The sequence below is a fragment of the Vidua macroura genome, chromosome 5, assembly GCF_024509145.1.
Source record: "Vidua macroura isolate BioBank_ID:100142 chromosome 5, ASM2450914v1, whole genome shotgun sequence".
Classification (NCBI taxonomy): Eukaryota; Metazoa; Chordata; class Aves; order Passeriformes; family Viduidae; genus Vidua; species Vidua macroura.
The window spans coordinates 24,182,983-24,198,519 of record NC_071575.1 but is presented as its reverse complement, the minus strand read 5'-3'; positions in this window follow the sequence as shown (position 1 = coordinate 24,198,519).

The window sequence follows — 15,537 nt, the reverse complement described above, 5'->3', positions numbered from 1 at the left end:
TTCATTTCCCCAAGTAGCCAAGTAGTGCATAGACCTGTATTTCTCCACACAGTGAAATGCAGATTTGATGCCTCCCCCACCAGTCCTCGCTGCAATCACTGCCAGGAGAACTCCACTCTTGCAAACCAGGAGGAGGCAGTGGTCTGAGGGTCTCTGCTGGGGGCTGGGGACTCACTCTGCTGCTGAACAAATTACTGCTTTTACTGATGTTATTAATCATATTGATGATGTCCAAACAAATACTTTAAAAATGAGAAGGACTGCAAGCACGTCTCAGATCTAACCATATAGCTGATTTTGGTTTGTGTACAAATGAACAGAGCAGAGCTATAGGACATGGAGGGTTAAGTGTGACTCATTGCAGAGAACATGCCCTTTTCAATAACACCCCTCTTCTGGTCAACTAGAAGCAAGGCCTTATATATTATACACAATCCACTTTTTAAACAAGGCAAGCTCACACACTGCAAAGATACTAGAACAGTAAATATTGATTTTCTTGGCTGATGGTACACCTCATGCCACATAGCCCACTCAAGCATCTGCTTGTTACCAAAAGCTATTCTCTTTGTAAAGGAAGAAAGAAAAGTGGCATTATGTGCTATCAGCTGTGGACTGCAAATATTTAAAAGAAATAAATTTCTCAGAATGAAAAGTACCTTCTTTTGATTAAAAAAAAAATCAACTATTTACTTTAGTCTATACCTACTCCTAGCACCTGTACTTTTCAATTGTTAACTTGCCAAGAGCACTGCGGTTTTCTTCCTGGCTTTTCCCTTAAATAGCTATTTATTAAGCACAAAATATCTATTAAAGATGAACAATATTTTACTAGAAAAAGACAGCAACTTGAACATGCTGCAGAAAACTGCAACTATTCATATAAGGTCATATGTGTTCTGGTACATTACAAGCACTACACATATATATGCTATGACAAAAAAAGCATTCACAAAACAAATAATTTATGTACTCTTAAGCTTTTCTTTTTAAAGTTATATTTTGCTACAGTTACACTTTACTACAACAGTTACAATAAATGTATATTTGCAATTACATCAGAATGAAACTAGAGAGATCAGGTAGCATAAGATAATATTTCTGGTTTTCTACAGAGAATAAAACTTATCACTGCAAATTAAAAGATTGCATTTAGTGGTGGAAAAGGGGCTTCCAGGCCTCTAAACAAATAAAAAGAGCTAAATACAATGATTTCCCCTGTTATACATTTAAAAAAAAAAAAAAAAAAAGCAAGCTTTTAGTGCTTTAAAAGTTCAGAAACATGGAGCCAGAAAATACAGAGGATTAGGAAAAAAAGACAAATTAAAGTCTCTAGTGTTTGGAAAGACAGAAACAGGCATTTGCCAAATGCATCTTAGAAGGAAGTCCTACATACAAAGAACAAGGCTAGAGAACAATGTGTCATTACTTGGCCTAAGCTATGGTATAGGGCTTCCTATGGGTCTCCTTTTCTGCTTTATTAATTGGATAAAAGAATCATAATTCAATTACTTAACGATTTATTACAAAATACTTTGCCCACACAAGATTTTTCAGCATGTAAACACCATACTATTAGACTATCTACTATTACAGGCCCAGCATTTCAGATTTCATTAGTAAATAAAGCCAGGTTTATTTGTAATAAAGTTAAGCCCTTCCAACCACTGACCATGGAAACCAGATTTTGAAATAATTCAGATTTGTGTTTCTGTTCTTTCTAATTAAGGGTAATATCGGGAAGGACAGACAGTGGGTAGCATTGTTCAAGCACCATGGATTTAAGCAAGAAAATCTGATTATCAGCTCATGTCAGAAGCCAAGCGATAATGCAGCTTAGCATTCGTTTGGGCTTTTGCTTTAGCCAAAAGATAATTACTGTTCGTTAAGTCTTACGTAAGTGTATCTAATATCTATGGTCCTAAAAATTATGAATAGTAAAAGCACACAATCGGCAAAGAAGAGTTATTGTATCTATTATTTAGTTGGGCTGTTCCATCATGATAATTTTATTAGCCAGGAAAGTTAAAATTCATGTCAAACTATAATTTCTTAAAGGCCAAAACATTAAACATCAACTCTCATGCAAGTAACACCAGAAGTTACATTTTTTTATGAAGTCACAAAAGCCACATTAAAATTACCTCAGGCCCATTGCTGCAGGATCTGCTCTTTGGGCTGACTGTCTGCAGGGTGCCCAAAACTCTTTGCTCATACTGAAGTCAGCCTGGCTAACTTTTAAGTGTTGGAGCCCTCTAACAAAATGCTGATATTCAATCATAAAAGCTTGTGCTTTCCTGGGTACCACATCACTGACACGTTGTGCCAAACGAGCTCTGTGTCCTGATAACTTCTCATGGTACCAGGCAGCAGATCTCACCTGAAGGAAGGAGCTGAACTGACACTGTCTCTCAACAGGCTGGAAGGGGCTGGGGGTGAAGGAGAAGCCCCTTGGCCAGGAGGAGCTGGCAGCACGGTGGGCACAGGCACTGCAGGCAGCAGGGCACCCAGGGAGGGAGCTGGAAGCCACACCATCCCTGCTGGGGTCCCACAACAGGGGTCTGTCTCTGTCACAGACCTCAGGAAGTAAAGCAGCAAGTACACATTTAGATGGCTAAATAAGGAGGCTCAGCTGCCTGAACCCTACGATACAAGGCAAATTGTCTCTGGCAAACAATCCAGAGCAGGGACTTGATTTAGACACTTGAAATTGCAGCAGCTGTTTCCTTAAAACCACCCTCTGCTGAGCACCTTTTGGGCATGAGCCCCAGGAGCCTCAGGGGTGACCTTGTGAGGAAGCAGCAGCAAGGACCCCCCTATCCCACCAGGAAATAACAGGCCAGCTACCAGTGCTGAGGTCTGTAGGAATATGCTCTTTGAGACTTCAAATTGCCACTGAAAAGCACAAATGGCCAAACCCCAAGCAGCAGCCACCTGAAGAGCCAGGGCGTAGGTGCCTTGGACAAAGTCATTACCGACCCCCTGTATTTTACCCCAAACCCCTTCCTTAGCTGAAATACAGCCTTTAAAGGAGTTGGCATTTACACAGCCAACGGGGATTGCAAATTCTGTGTAGTGCTTTATGGTAGCTAAAAGACTTGATTAAGCCTGATATACACTAGAGGTGAGAAGTGAAGCAACAGCATGTGCAGGGAAAAAAATCCCCTGATGAAAGCATTTGACACACAGATTAAAACAGGAAAGTCCTTAAAAATGAAGGTACGTGTAGAAAACATGGATGACCTACACTGTTAGATTTACTTCTTTTGACTTCTGGCAGGGTCAGAGCAGGGTGGAGACCCTATTGCAAAGAAAACTGCAGCCTTACACCCTCATCTGTTGGGGATTTGCACCGAACTCATGGAAAGCTGAAGGGACTGATTGCTGAGCAGAACACCTTGCTCATTTGCCTGCTAAAGGGTAGGAAAGATGAGTCTGCAAGGCAAACAAGAAAGTTCTTCAAACCTCCTCTGCCCAGAGTCTGATTCAGTACATAAAGCCACACCTGCTGAAAGTTACAATACTGATCACTCTAATCATTACCCTTGAAATTATAAATAAATTTTCCTAATGAAAGCAAAGCACAAGCAAGCTGGAAGATTTCTATACCTGTAAAGCATGCTGAGTACTCATTTGAACAAGGTGATCAATCAGAAATGAGAGAAAAAATGGCAGCTTATTTGGCCCACCACCCCCCCTTGTTAATGACATGGAACAGCAATTAGAAGATGAAGTAAATAGAGGAAAAGAAAAACTAGTTTGCCTATAAAGTCACTTAAAAAAGATGCCACTTTCATTAATATTAGAGTATCATGCAGAGAAAACAAAATTATCAGGCAATGAGAAACAGATGTAATCATGAAACAGCAACCTGTTTTTATTTTTTATGTGTACATTTTATGGTTGACAGGAATCATTAGGATGACTTACAATAACTTTCACCATAAGGTAGGGCACATCTTTGTAATCCAAATAAGGATTCTTTTAAAAGGTTCTATTAGCTTCTATTAATTTACACTTGGTAGCTAAATAATAATTAGTATGATATGGCAAACTGCAGTGATCAGGGAGACTATTGCTACTGGCAGAGATTACCTCTTAAGCATGGAGGTTTTCAAGCTCTTCCTCCCAGAGAGCATTACCTGGAGGTAAATAGGAGTCTTCTCATTCAGGCAAACAGTTCACAGGACTCTTTGGCCCTGGATATCCTAACTTCCTAAAGTTCTGAAGAAACAGCCCTCACCTGCAATGTTCTCCAGCAAGGATACTGATGTCTCGGAGATAATGGACAAAGCTAAGCCCAGCGTGGGCCAGGCAGGGTGCATGTCACCCATGTGGCTGCACTGGCCTTCCTCATGATCCTGGGAACCAAATCCTGGAATCAGCACCCTCCAGTGTGTGAACTTCAAAAATCACACCAGGCTTTTCAGTTTTAGTTTCCATTACCATGATACCCAGGAACACTTTATGGTTCTAAAGCCCATCACGAGACATAATTTTTTTCCTATCTGAAATTGTAACACATCTCATTACTTTCACTATCTTCATATAATGTTATAGTGCTGTTGAAAAGCTCACTGTTATTAATTAAAAAATACTTGCTCCAAAAATTGATTAAACATCTTTTTTCTTTCTCTTGCAAACACTCATGGCTATATGGTGCCTCACTGTTTTCTCTCTTTGAATAAATGTCTTTAAAAAGCACAAATAAAGAGAATTAAATGCTCTGTCAAACTCCTGGTACAGCATGTTTAAACACCTGCTTCCCTTCATCAGTCCTTCATAACATTGTTAAATGATAATTATACATACTGATGAGTAATGAATCAAAATACTGTAATCTGTCCTGAAAGGGATTTTGCTAATAATACACATAGGCATTAATGGAATATTTAGACTGTTCTTGTTAGAGAAAACATATCTTTCTATGCAGAGAAAGAAAAACAGGAGAACCTACTGCACTTTTCTCTCTACATCTCGCATCATGCAAAACATGGGTTGCCACTCTTCCAGTATTTTAAATACAGAAAGCAGGATTTGGGGCTATTCTTGTGTCTCGGCTGGAATCATATATTGCAATTTGTTTCACAATTTTTGTTGCAGTATCTGTGTTTACTGGGCTGGGGATACAAGGGTGATGTCCTGCCCAGAGGAGAGCAATGGTCCCACCTTTCCACCCTTTGATTCAGCTCATAGCCTTGACTGCTCAGTCCAGGTATTCAGGGCAAACAACACAGTTGCTCCAGTCAAAACTGACATAACTTTCATCTTCTACTCATAATTTGATTTTCTAACAGCTTTAAAAAGAAGTCACAGCAGATTAATTTCTTCATATTTTATCTGAACTTGACAAGTTGTATAGTTATAGAGGAAAAAGGAGCCCCTTTCAAAATTATAAATAAGAAATAGGCAAATATTTTACTCCTATTTGTCAATATCTTCTGATTTCATGGTTGTAGGATTTGTTCTGCAGTTCTTATTAACAATAATGAAAAAAAACTCTCTAGACATCTGTGATGAAAACATGTAAACTAGCATGCTGAAACCTTGCAGGCTGGCTGCCTTTCAGGTCATATTTGAAATAATTCCCTTCAGAGCCAGCCATAAATGGGAGTGTCTTAGTGCCTTAAATTCACCTGGCAGATGAATTTAAGTTGCTTATATGTCGAGGGAAGATTACACAGTTTTACCACTGCATCTCTTTTTTCCCACCATCTATCCCACTCACACCTTATAATATGTAATAGCCTCACACAATTCTAAACTGTAATTTCATCTCATTTTATCTTTAGAGGTGTGATTTTCCCTTGATGTTTTCCACAGAAAATAAATAAATCATCATGGAGTTCATCACCCCAGAGTGGCTCCAGCAATGTGCCATTATCTCATTCAGCAGCATATCTTAATCCATGCACCTTAAACCAACATAACTCCTTCACACTGTTCAGAAGTTAACTTGACTGCTGATTTTATGTTGCATTCACACAAATTTCCGATGCTGAATCTGGTGTGTCAGTGCAGTTATGCATAGTCATGTTGGCTCTAGCAATCAGCCTCTGCTGATGGGATTTTCAAAACTTCACTTGATTGAAAACTTACACTAAGCATTTGCTTTAAATGCCACCCTATCTGAGTCTGACTGAAAGCCTACAAAGCAATTTTAAAATCTGGGTCCATAGGAATTTCAGCAGCTTACTCAAAAAGCCTAATTAATTTTGTTGCTTTTAGAGATGTAAATGTGGGGCTACTCCTCAGAAGTCAGCAAAATTACACCAGGTTCCACCTAAATCCTGGGTACCTTCACCATGGTCAATAAATTTGTAGATCACTGAACTGTCTCAGGTGTGAACACCAAGGTCATTCTTAATAACCTTTCCAGCAGTTTGCAAAAAAAACCCAAAAAAAATAACCAACAAAAAAATGTTGGTTTTTGCACACAAACAAAATCAGAAGTCATGGAAAATTTTCTTACTTTACTAGATAATCAAAAGAAAAGCATAAATACAGGATAAACATTGATATGTTAAGTATGGATACAAGAGGATCAGCATTGACTTCTTCCTCTTATTTTTGCTTCTGCTTCTGCCATACCGATAGCAGTTTTTCTTTTTTTAAAAAATAATATAATCGCTGGTATATTTTATGTGGAAATGTTTCCCTACTTGCAATACTGATAAAAATCTTATAAAAGAATATCAAATTATGTCTATTCTGTTATTAAAGAAACGATTTCTCATATAGTTTTTTGTGAGTGAAAGCTAACTTGCAAAATTTCTCAAGAAGTCAAATATTATAGACTTCCAATATATTTTCTTCCTCCCAGATAACATATTCTAGTTTAAAGTAATATCCTTTACTTAACTGATAAATTATTCAAGGTGAAGACTAGAGATCTTCTGCTTCATGTATATTAGCCCTTTCTTGAGCCTTTTCCATGACACTGATATTATCTCATAAACAAAAGAGAGGCATCACAGAAGAGCAACATATCTTAGTTCTGTTCCTACTGAAATTAATGTGGGTTATAAAAGAAGTAGTAGATATGCCAGAGTATTAATTACTGAAAAATATCAAATCACCCCAGTACAACATTACTATAAATCTTGATAAAATATCATGCAACTTTACACTTGCAAATGACTTTGGGGGGGGGGGGGGGGGGGAGAGGGGAATATGTTTTGGTGTTCTATTGTTTACTTCTTTATTCAACCAAATCCCCATATTTCCCTATCTATTTCAGCAGCAGAAATTCCAGCATTCCCATGGAGTTTTCAGAGGTGTGGAAGAATAATAGCAGCATGAAAGACCACACAACTGACATAACTGACAACAAATGCTCATGTCTGTTACTTGCAGTCATCAGAAAAGAACAATTTTTTTAAAAAGTTATTTAAAAAAGGTGATAATACCTCCATTCTGTGTAGCTATGCATTACAAATTGAAAGTAAATTACTTACTTTACTCCTATGTGTACTAAGACTGATGCAGCAAAACATTGGTCCATGCTACAGAACTCTGCCTGCCTAGTAACAGTGGCTAGGAGACGTGGAAATAAATCATATTCTATGACCATCACGATGTACAAGCAAATTGTTTTCTACACAATTCTACAGCAGCTGTACAGTATGTGATAAAGCTGTCCCGAAGCTCTTCAAGTTGGTGTGTAAATTTGCTGGCAAAGCTCCTGCTCTCGCTGGCAGACCTCTTGTCTCCACTAGAGGGTATTACCAGTATATCTATGCTGCCACAGGCGCACCAGCACTGCCTCCACACTTCCCTTTCCAGGCTCACAATTTGCACCAAACCCAGCTCGTTTTGCCCATCATGGACCAGCTGCCTCCCACAGCTCTGCAGCCGGTCAGAGGGACATTCCTGAGCTTCTGCAGTACAGAGACATGCACCAAGAGCTTGCAAGCCCCTGCATACCTTGGCCAGCAAGAAACTATTTAGTTCTACCTGCTTTAGAGAGCCAGGACTTCAACTACCAGGGCAGCCCTGCACATCTCTACACACACAGGCTGCTGACTCCAGCAGCACATTGCACACCTCAAGGCTGTAAGACTGTGGAATTTACTTTTGTGTGTGCTCTAGGAGAGAAAATGAAACTTGTGTGTCTTTCTTTAAGAACCATTCATAACAGAGGAAAACACAATGTGAAGAAGCTGACACAAATGCTTGGATTATTTGTACTGCAGAGGAAAAAAATTGTGGTGACAGAAAGGCAAGAAGGGAATCTTCCATATGTTGGGCAAATAAAAGCATGAGCCCACTGGAATAGTGATTTGTATTCATATAGGCAGATGTTGACTAGGCAATTCCTTAAGCTGAATTTTATCAGACCATCTCCTTTCCTCCCCCTTCCAGACAGACTGGCATGATTTTTATAACTACACAGCTTGGCAAACAAGAGCAGCCAAGATCTACCATGTAAAACATTGCACAGAACACAAGTGTCAGGTCCTGCCCCAAAAACCTCACAGTGTAATTGGACAGCAGAGGCAGGGAGGAAGGCCTGTGCCTGAGGTGAAGGAACACAAAGCCAAGAGGCCAGGAACAACTACTGTTCCAGCACTGTCACAAGAAATGTGAACAGCAGAGTTTACAAAGGTAGAGGAATGGCAGCTTTGTGATTTTTCATCAACTGCTCCACCAGTTCTACTTCCCAACTGCCTCTGCCCTAAAAACCTCAAGGCTGAAGAAATGCAGAAAAGGACTATAGCTTGGGAGTGTCATGAGGAAAGAGAAAGAAAATGGAGTAACTGCAGCCCTAATCCTGCCTCCTTCTTCTACACTGCTGGGACACTTCACTGGATCATTATCTGAGGCCAGACTGAGTCTTTTGGGTTACATGCAATCTTTAAAAGGTTGGGTGCTGTCATTGAGTGAGATGCATGTTACAGCAAAACAAAAGAAACGAGAGAGATTGGGTCCCACTTTCCAGTTCACACAGACTTGAATAAATGAAAGCCAGACAACAAGTTGGCTTTTATTATTAGCACCATTAATAATCATATAATTATGCATAGTAAATGATAATAATTACCTATATTATTTTGGTACCATTACTAAATATTGCTTCTAAGTGGAACAGCCTTAAGCATCTCCAGCCACAGCACAGTTGCAACATTCATCCTCAGGATAAAATACCACTTTTAAACCTAGAAACAAGCTGGATTCATCTACATTAAAGCAAATGCTCCCTTTTGATGAGTAAAAATGGTTTTTAACATAACAGTAAACTGGATTTATATCACTTGAAGTCACTTTACATTTTCCTAATTTACTGGAGTAAAAAGGACTTTAGTTGCAATGAAAACAAGTCTAGTAGCTCTTCTGATTCACAGTAATTCTCTGTTGATACAGGAGAAGGTCTGTAGAAAGAGAGGGGAAGCACTTCTGCACAGGCATAGCTGCCATGGCCCCTGAGAGGGAATATGTGGAGGTAACAAGTCCTGCAGTGGAGGTGAAGTTCAGATCAGAGCAGACTAAATACCAAAATTCTGATTCTTCAGATCCTGGTAGAATTTCACACATCTTTTACTGCAGCACTAAAAGGAAGGCTACACTAGGGGACATGTTTGCACACAGATGTTTTATTCCTGCCTGTGAAAGGCCAGCTGCCCACTGACATTTTGTCACCAAGGCAGTGCCCCAGACTGGCGCAGCAGTGGTGGCTGCAGCACAGCTGGGTGCCTGCACAAGGCAGCTTGTGTGCCACACGAGCCTGGGCTCAATACAAACAGCAGTGCACAATATTAAAGGGTGTTTCTCTCTCTTTAAAACATTGGTGAATTTAAGTGCCATGGTGGATCACTCCCCCAAGGTGCATTTAAGCACTGTTTCATAAAACTAAGGCCCAAAGCACTGCCAGTTCTCACACAATATGAGTATGTACATATCTAAGGTACAGCATCTTGTGTCCCACTGGCACACCCAGGCAGGCTAAATCCTTTCCATGCCACAAAAGCACAGGGGAGAAAAACATGGACAGACTGTGTGGCCTGACTTTGAAGAGTGTGGTGGTCACCACTGAAGGCTTACTCCTTTCACCATTCATTGTAAGTAGGAAGGAAATTAGGACAATTAGAACAGTTAAAATGTAAATGACAGAAATAGCTGAAAACCGGTTTTTTTTCCCCCCCAGTTCCCACTTGTTTAAACAAAGCCCTAACAAGCTACAATCAGAGGGGTCTGCAATGGATCCATGGCAACAGAAAGCCTTGGCCTATGGCTACCATCTTCCCCAGCACACTGCCATTAATTTACCAGATACACATGTACATGTTGCAGGAAAAATCACCAGGCTCAAGCTTCATTCACTGAAAAAGGAGATCATTAGCAAATGAAAGAAAAAATATAACAGGTCAGCAATTTCCTTGATGAACTCATCTATTTATTTTTATTTGAAAGAGAAAGATGAAATTATTCTTGTAATTTTTGGTCTTTGTACCTCTAGTGAAGAGAAAATTGCACCTATAAAGCTGATTTTGATTCTTATACAGCAGATGAATAATAAAATCAATGCTTCAACATCTATGTATTCCTAAAATATTCTTCACAGGGCATCTGAACAGCACATTAAATGCCGAAGGTGATAGTACTACAATACTACTAGAGATTACACCAAACGAGGTTTTATTTGTTGTTGTTTTGTGTTGCTTTATAATCCTTGTGTGTGGAAAAGGGGTTATTTAATCAGTCAGAAGATCAAGAGCTATCCTACAGCATAAGAACATTTGTTCCAAGCATGATCAGAACACAAATTCCTAAAAACCACATGAGAAATGAAGTACACACAAAAAATAAGCAAAGCCATCTCCCACAGATATGATGGGAATTTTGGATATGCTGTATGCTACTGATGTAGAAAGAGTGCTTATTAAATAATGAGATAAAAAGCAGTTAACTTTGTGGGTAGAAAAGGGAGACTCTGTGGGAGACTATAGGTAAAGCACAGCAGCAAATGTCTCCAGCCCATGACACTCCATTCACATGGGCTGTGCAACAAGGCACAGCCTGCAATGTATTTAATAAGTAGTGTGGTTTACTTTTATTCTGATTTTGCAGGCTCAGCACGCTGCTTCTAGAAGACATTTTATAAAGCAGATTACAAAGATGCAACAGATCTAAGGAGGCTCTCAGGTGTCACAACAGAAATTTTAGCTGATATTTTAGTCTTACCTCATGTGAGTTTGCAGCATGAGATTGCTCCATTTTATATTGGCTGATATACTCAAAATAACCATAAATAAATAAGAATAAAATCAGATACTTGTGACTCAACTCACTGTTATTCTCATAGTAGATTGAAGCCCTGTGTCATTAATAATTGCTCACCTTTCCTTTTCCAGGCCAAAGCCAGGAACCCATCATATGTGTTCTAAAGCCATGCACAGCACACCTGCCTTCAGGTACCACCATGCTCTTCCATGTTGCATCTTGGAGCCATTCCAAGCTGTCTTTGCCGAATGAGCAATGCCAGCACATGCCTACATTTTGGCACTTTCCTTAAAGCTCAGTCATGTAAAGTGCTAACAGACAGAGAGAGGGATGATCAAATCTGAGATGCCAGTAGAAATTATTCAGAAAAATCCCACAGCACATGTTTGACTTTCAGCATATGACATACACCCTTGTGAATCATTCTGACAATAAGCATTGCTAATTACTCCTGCTAGAGATCAAACAACACATGTAACACCCTCAGCTGTGGTGCTGATGTAGGACTCTAATCCTGACTGGGGTTACTATCAAACTACCAACGTTAACTGGAAGCAGATAATTCCCTCCGATAAGCACTGTCACTTACATTCTTTCACTAAGTAATAAATACAGTTTACTGTCTTTCATTGCAGAAATTCTCTCATCTTATTTCATGTTGTAATTTGTTTGACAGGAACATTATAAAGATCAATTACATTTTAACTGTGTCGTGTTTCATTTTCTCTTTTAAATTATCTATGATGTCTGACAAACAGCAGTCTGCAGAGTTACTCTGGGGATTCTTTTTCACGCTATTTATAATCAGGACAAATGTATTCTTTTAAGGTTTAGTTACTAATAAGAAGTAATTTCTTTATAAGTGTAAAGAGCCGTTGTGGTTGAGGTGTCCAGTGGGGCCATGTTCATAATCAGCAATGCTCAATCTGTTTGTGAAGTTGCTTAAAGGTCTAATAAGGCAAAACAGGAGGGCTGTTGGTGGACATCAATGCAAAAATGAGTTCTCAGAAGAGCTGTATCTCCAGTTTTAGTACTTGTAGGATCTCCAGGCCTTCAGGTTACCATGGCAGAAGCAATAGCAAACAAAAATGAGCCAACACTTTATAAAACAAAATATGAAATATAGTCCAGTTATTATGGATATATAACTTCAAATAACCAAATCTATTTTTTTTTTTTTTTTTGGCAGGCAGTCCTTATAAAGCAAGGCAAGATATATTATTCAGTCTTATTTTTCTCTAAATATCTAGGAAAAGACACTGCATGTGCATGTATGTTCACACATTTACATTTGGATAATCTAGCATAAGAAGGGTTACTGAACCCTTCTAGGTCAAAACACAACATTTCACTATAGCCAAACTAAGAATTTCTACATCCATCAAAACGCAACCAGAACAGGGGTAGGAGATGGCAACCATGCTAATGAATTAACATAGCATGCAACAGTTATAAAGACCTCAAGTGAAAATGCACTGCTGTGGGAGGGACTAAAGAATGCTGTTAGCAAGAAAGCAATTTGATCAGGGCAGGATCTCATGTCAGTTCTGGGATAGGTTCAAGTGGAATTTGAACCACAGAAAAAGTCAGGACTCAATTTTGTCTTTGATTTGAAGAAGGTCTTTCCCAAACCATATTTTCTGAAGGTCCCAGGTCCTCTCCTACACTCAGAGCAGAACTGTATTTCCATGCCCAGAACTACAATAAAGCAGAACACCTCCCAGAAGAATTCCACGCAACACCAGCTATCATAGCAGGGTTTACAGCTGTACAGATGTATTCTTCCAATGCTGCTTTAGAAGTTCATGGGGGCAGATCATCCTCATGGGGTGAGACAACACACAGCAGCTAAGGATCTGTGGTTTAAACCATTTAAGACCAGCTCATTCCCACTGATCTTTAACAGCACATGAATATATAGATGCCTGTGAAATAGTACTATCTAGTCAGTACTAAATAGTACTATCTAGTATAAAACATCACTGCTTTCAATTTGAGTGCTTACCTGTCTTGAACCTTAATTGCTTGCAAAACTATGTGGAAGCATTAGAGTTTGCACCCATATTCTCACAATGAGAAATATTCTTTCTTAGAATGACTATACGTCTCAGTATGTGCAAGCCACAGATACTAATCCTACATAATCATAACCATTAAGGCTGGAAAATACCTCTAGGACCATCAAGTCCAACCATTAACTTTCTCATGACAATAAAAAGGTATCTAGGATTGATCTTTGTCACCTGGATTAGCATAAAATGGTTTTAACAACATTAGCAGTCCTCCCAAGTCTACTAATCACAAACAGGATAAACTAGCAGTTACAGCCTGACTATCTTTGTCAAATATATTTAGCACTCCACCGAAAGAGAAAGCATCTGTAATATGGCAATGTCTGGGGACTTCTGCAAAGTTTTGACCTCATCATGTTTCAGTTGGCCTAGCACACAGGTATGATGTCTTTGGAGATTAAAAAGTATTGTAATCAACAAGGGAAAAAAAAAATACTTGAAAGTAACAAGTAGCTCAGATATTCATTACTAGCCATTAACCTGATTTTCTAATGAATATGACATTAGGCATTCATTAACAATCATTTGTGTTTATGTGGAACAGTGGCTGTATAATGAAGGTTTATAAATGAATAGAAATGAAACAAGGGAATTTTGGACACTTGTAAAGTAATTAACTTGTTTGGCATTAATTACATATTGAAAAGCTAAATCAAGTACATTTGGAAAGCCACTAGGACAGAGGCACAGACCAAGGATAGATATAAAGACTAGATATAAAAGAAAAGCTTTATTTCTTTTAAATAAAGAAATACAGCCAGAAGTGTGGTATTAATGACAAACAAAGTCCATTTCTAGCAAAAGAAATCAGATTGCAGCCTGCATGTTAATAACAAAAAAATCATGAGAAGCAAAACAATGAAGCCAATAAAAAAAACCTCTCACAGTTGACAATGAAGTGCAAACAGGTGGTGTACTAGAGGGTTAATGTTTTTGTTTCTTAAAGAAAGAGCCATACAAGTGCCCACACACTTGAATGTATGCTAATAAATGAAACCACCTAGCAAATTAGATGCTAGAAATGAGGGAATATGGAAGCTCATTTTACAGTTACCAGGACACATTCCCTCTAATGAGCTGGTAACCTGATCTTCCCAGGCAGTTTTGACAGTATCATTTCTGAAGTGTGGCCCCAACCCCGAAAACAGATGCTTTCCTGGGCCTTTGCCTGCACAGAGACCTATTAACTACAAGGAAGGTGACACAGCCTCAGCAAACACTTCCCACACATGTCTTTTGCAGTATCAAAGATCGGGGCAAAAGGAAAGAGAAGGCTGCAGAGTAAAAAATGGGGAAATTTTTGCTTAGCTGGGATTTGTTAAAGTGAATCTCCTGTAGCAAAGGCGAAGGGATCTCTCATGGCACATTGTGTTCCTTTCCACAGCTCTCAATTTTGCCTCCCATGGCAACACCCAGGACAATTCCCAAGTGCAGGAGCTGCTGCCTGCTCCTGGCTGCCCTGAGAGCTCACAGGGAGCTCCTGTCCCACTGAGGAAGGACTGCCAGCAGAGCAGGACCTCAGCTGACAGAGGGTCTATATAGTTTGACCCAGGCAACAAAGTCAGACATTGCTAACTGAGGCCCCCTTGTGCTATGGCAGCAGATAGAAGCTGATGAGAGCTACTCCTCTGTCAGGACATCAATTCTATCAGTGAGCTGGGCCTTCTTCCCTGCCCAAACCAGGGACCCAAGTGCTGCCAACTCCCAAACCATGCCACCAAGAAAAGGAAAGGTCTTTTCCCTGCCTGTTGCTACTAGGGAAAAGCTAAAATTTTAAACTTGTCTCCATCAAAGGCTCATGCAGACACTCACACATCCTGAATTAGACCAAGAGACCCACCAGTAGAGTTTCCCATTTCAAAAGGATTCTGCAAACATTAAGTACATAACACAGTTACATTTCCAAAAGTTATTAACAGTCTTTCTAGTCAAATGTTCTCCCGTTGGTTGCACTTACAAAGTGTCAATTTGATCACACTTACAAGAGCATACAGAAGATTACTTATATCTGTGCATTTCTCCAACTAAAAGAGCTTTACACACTTTACCTTGTAGCTGCTATCTAAATTCAGTCAGTGCTCTGGATTTATAACCTATACCACAAAAACTGCTTATTCTCTCCTGTGTTGCAAGCACATTCTCACAACAGAAGAACTAAATAAATCTTACCTTGCTCCAACTAATCTTGCTCGGGTTCACAGCAAAGCCTTGGTGGATACATGCTTGATACTGCATCGTTCATATC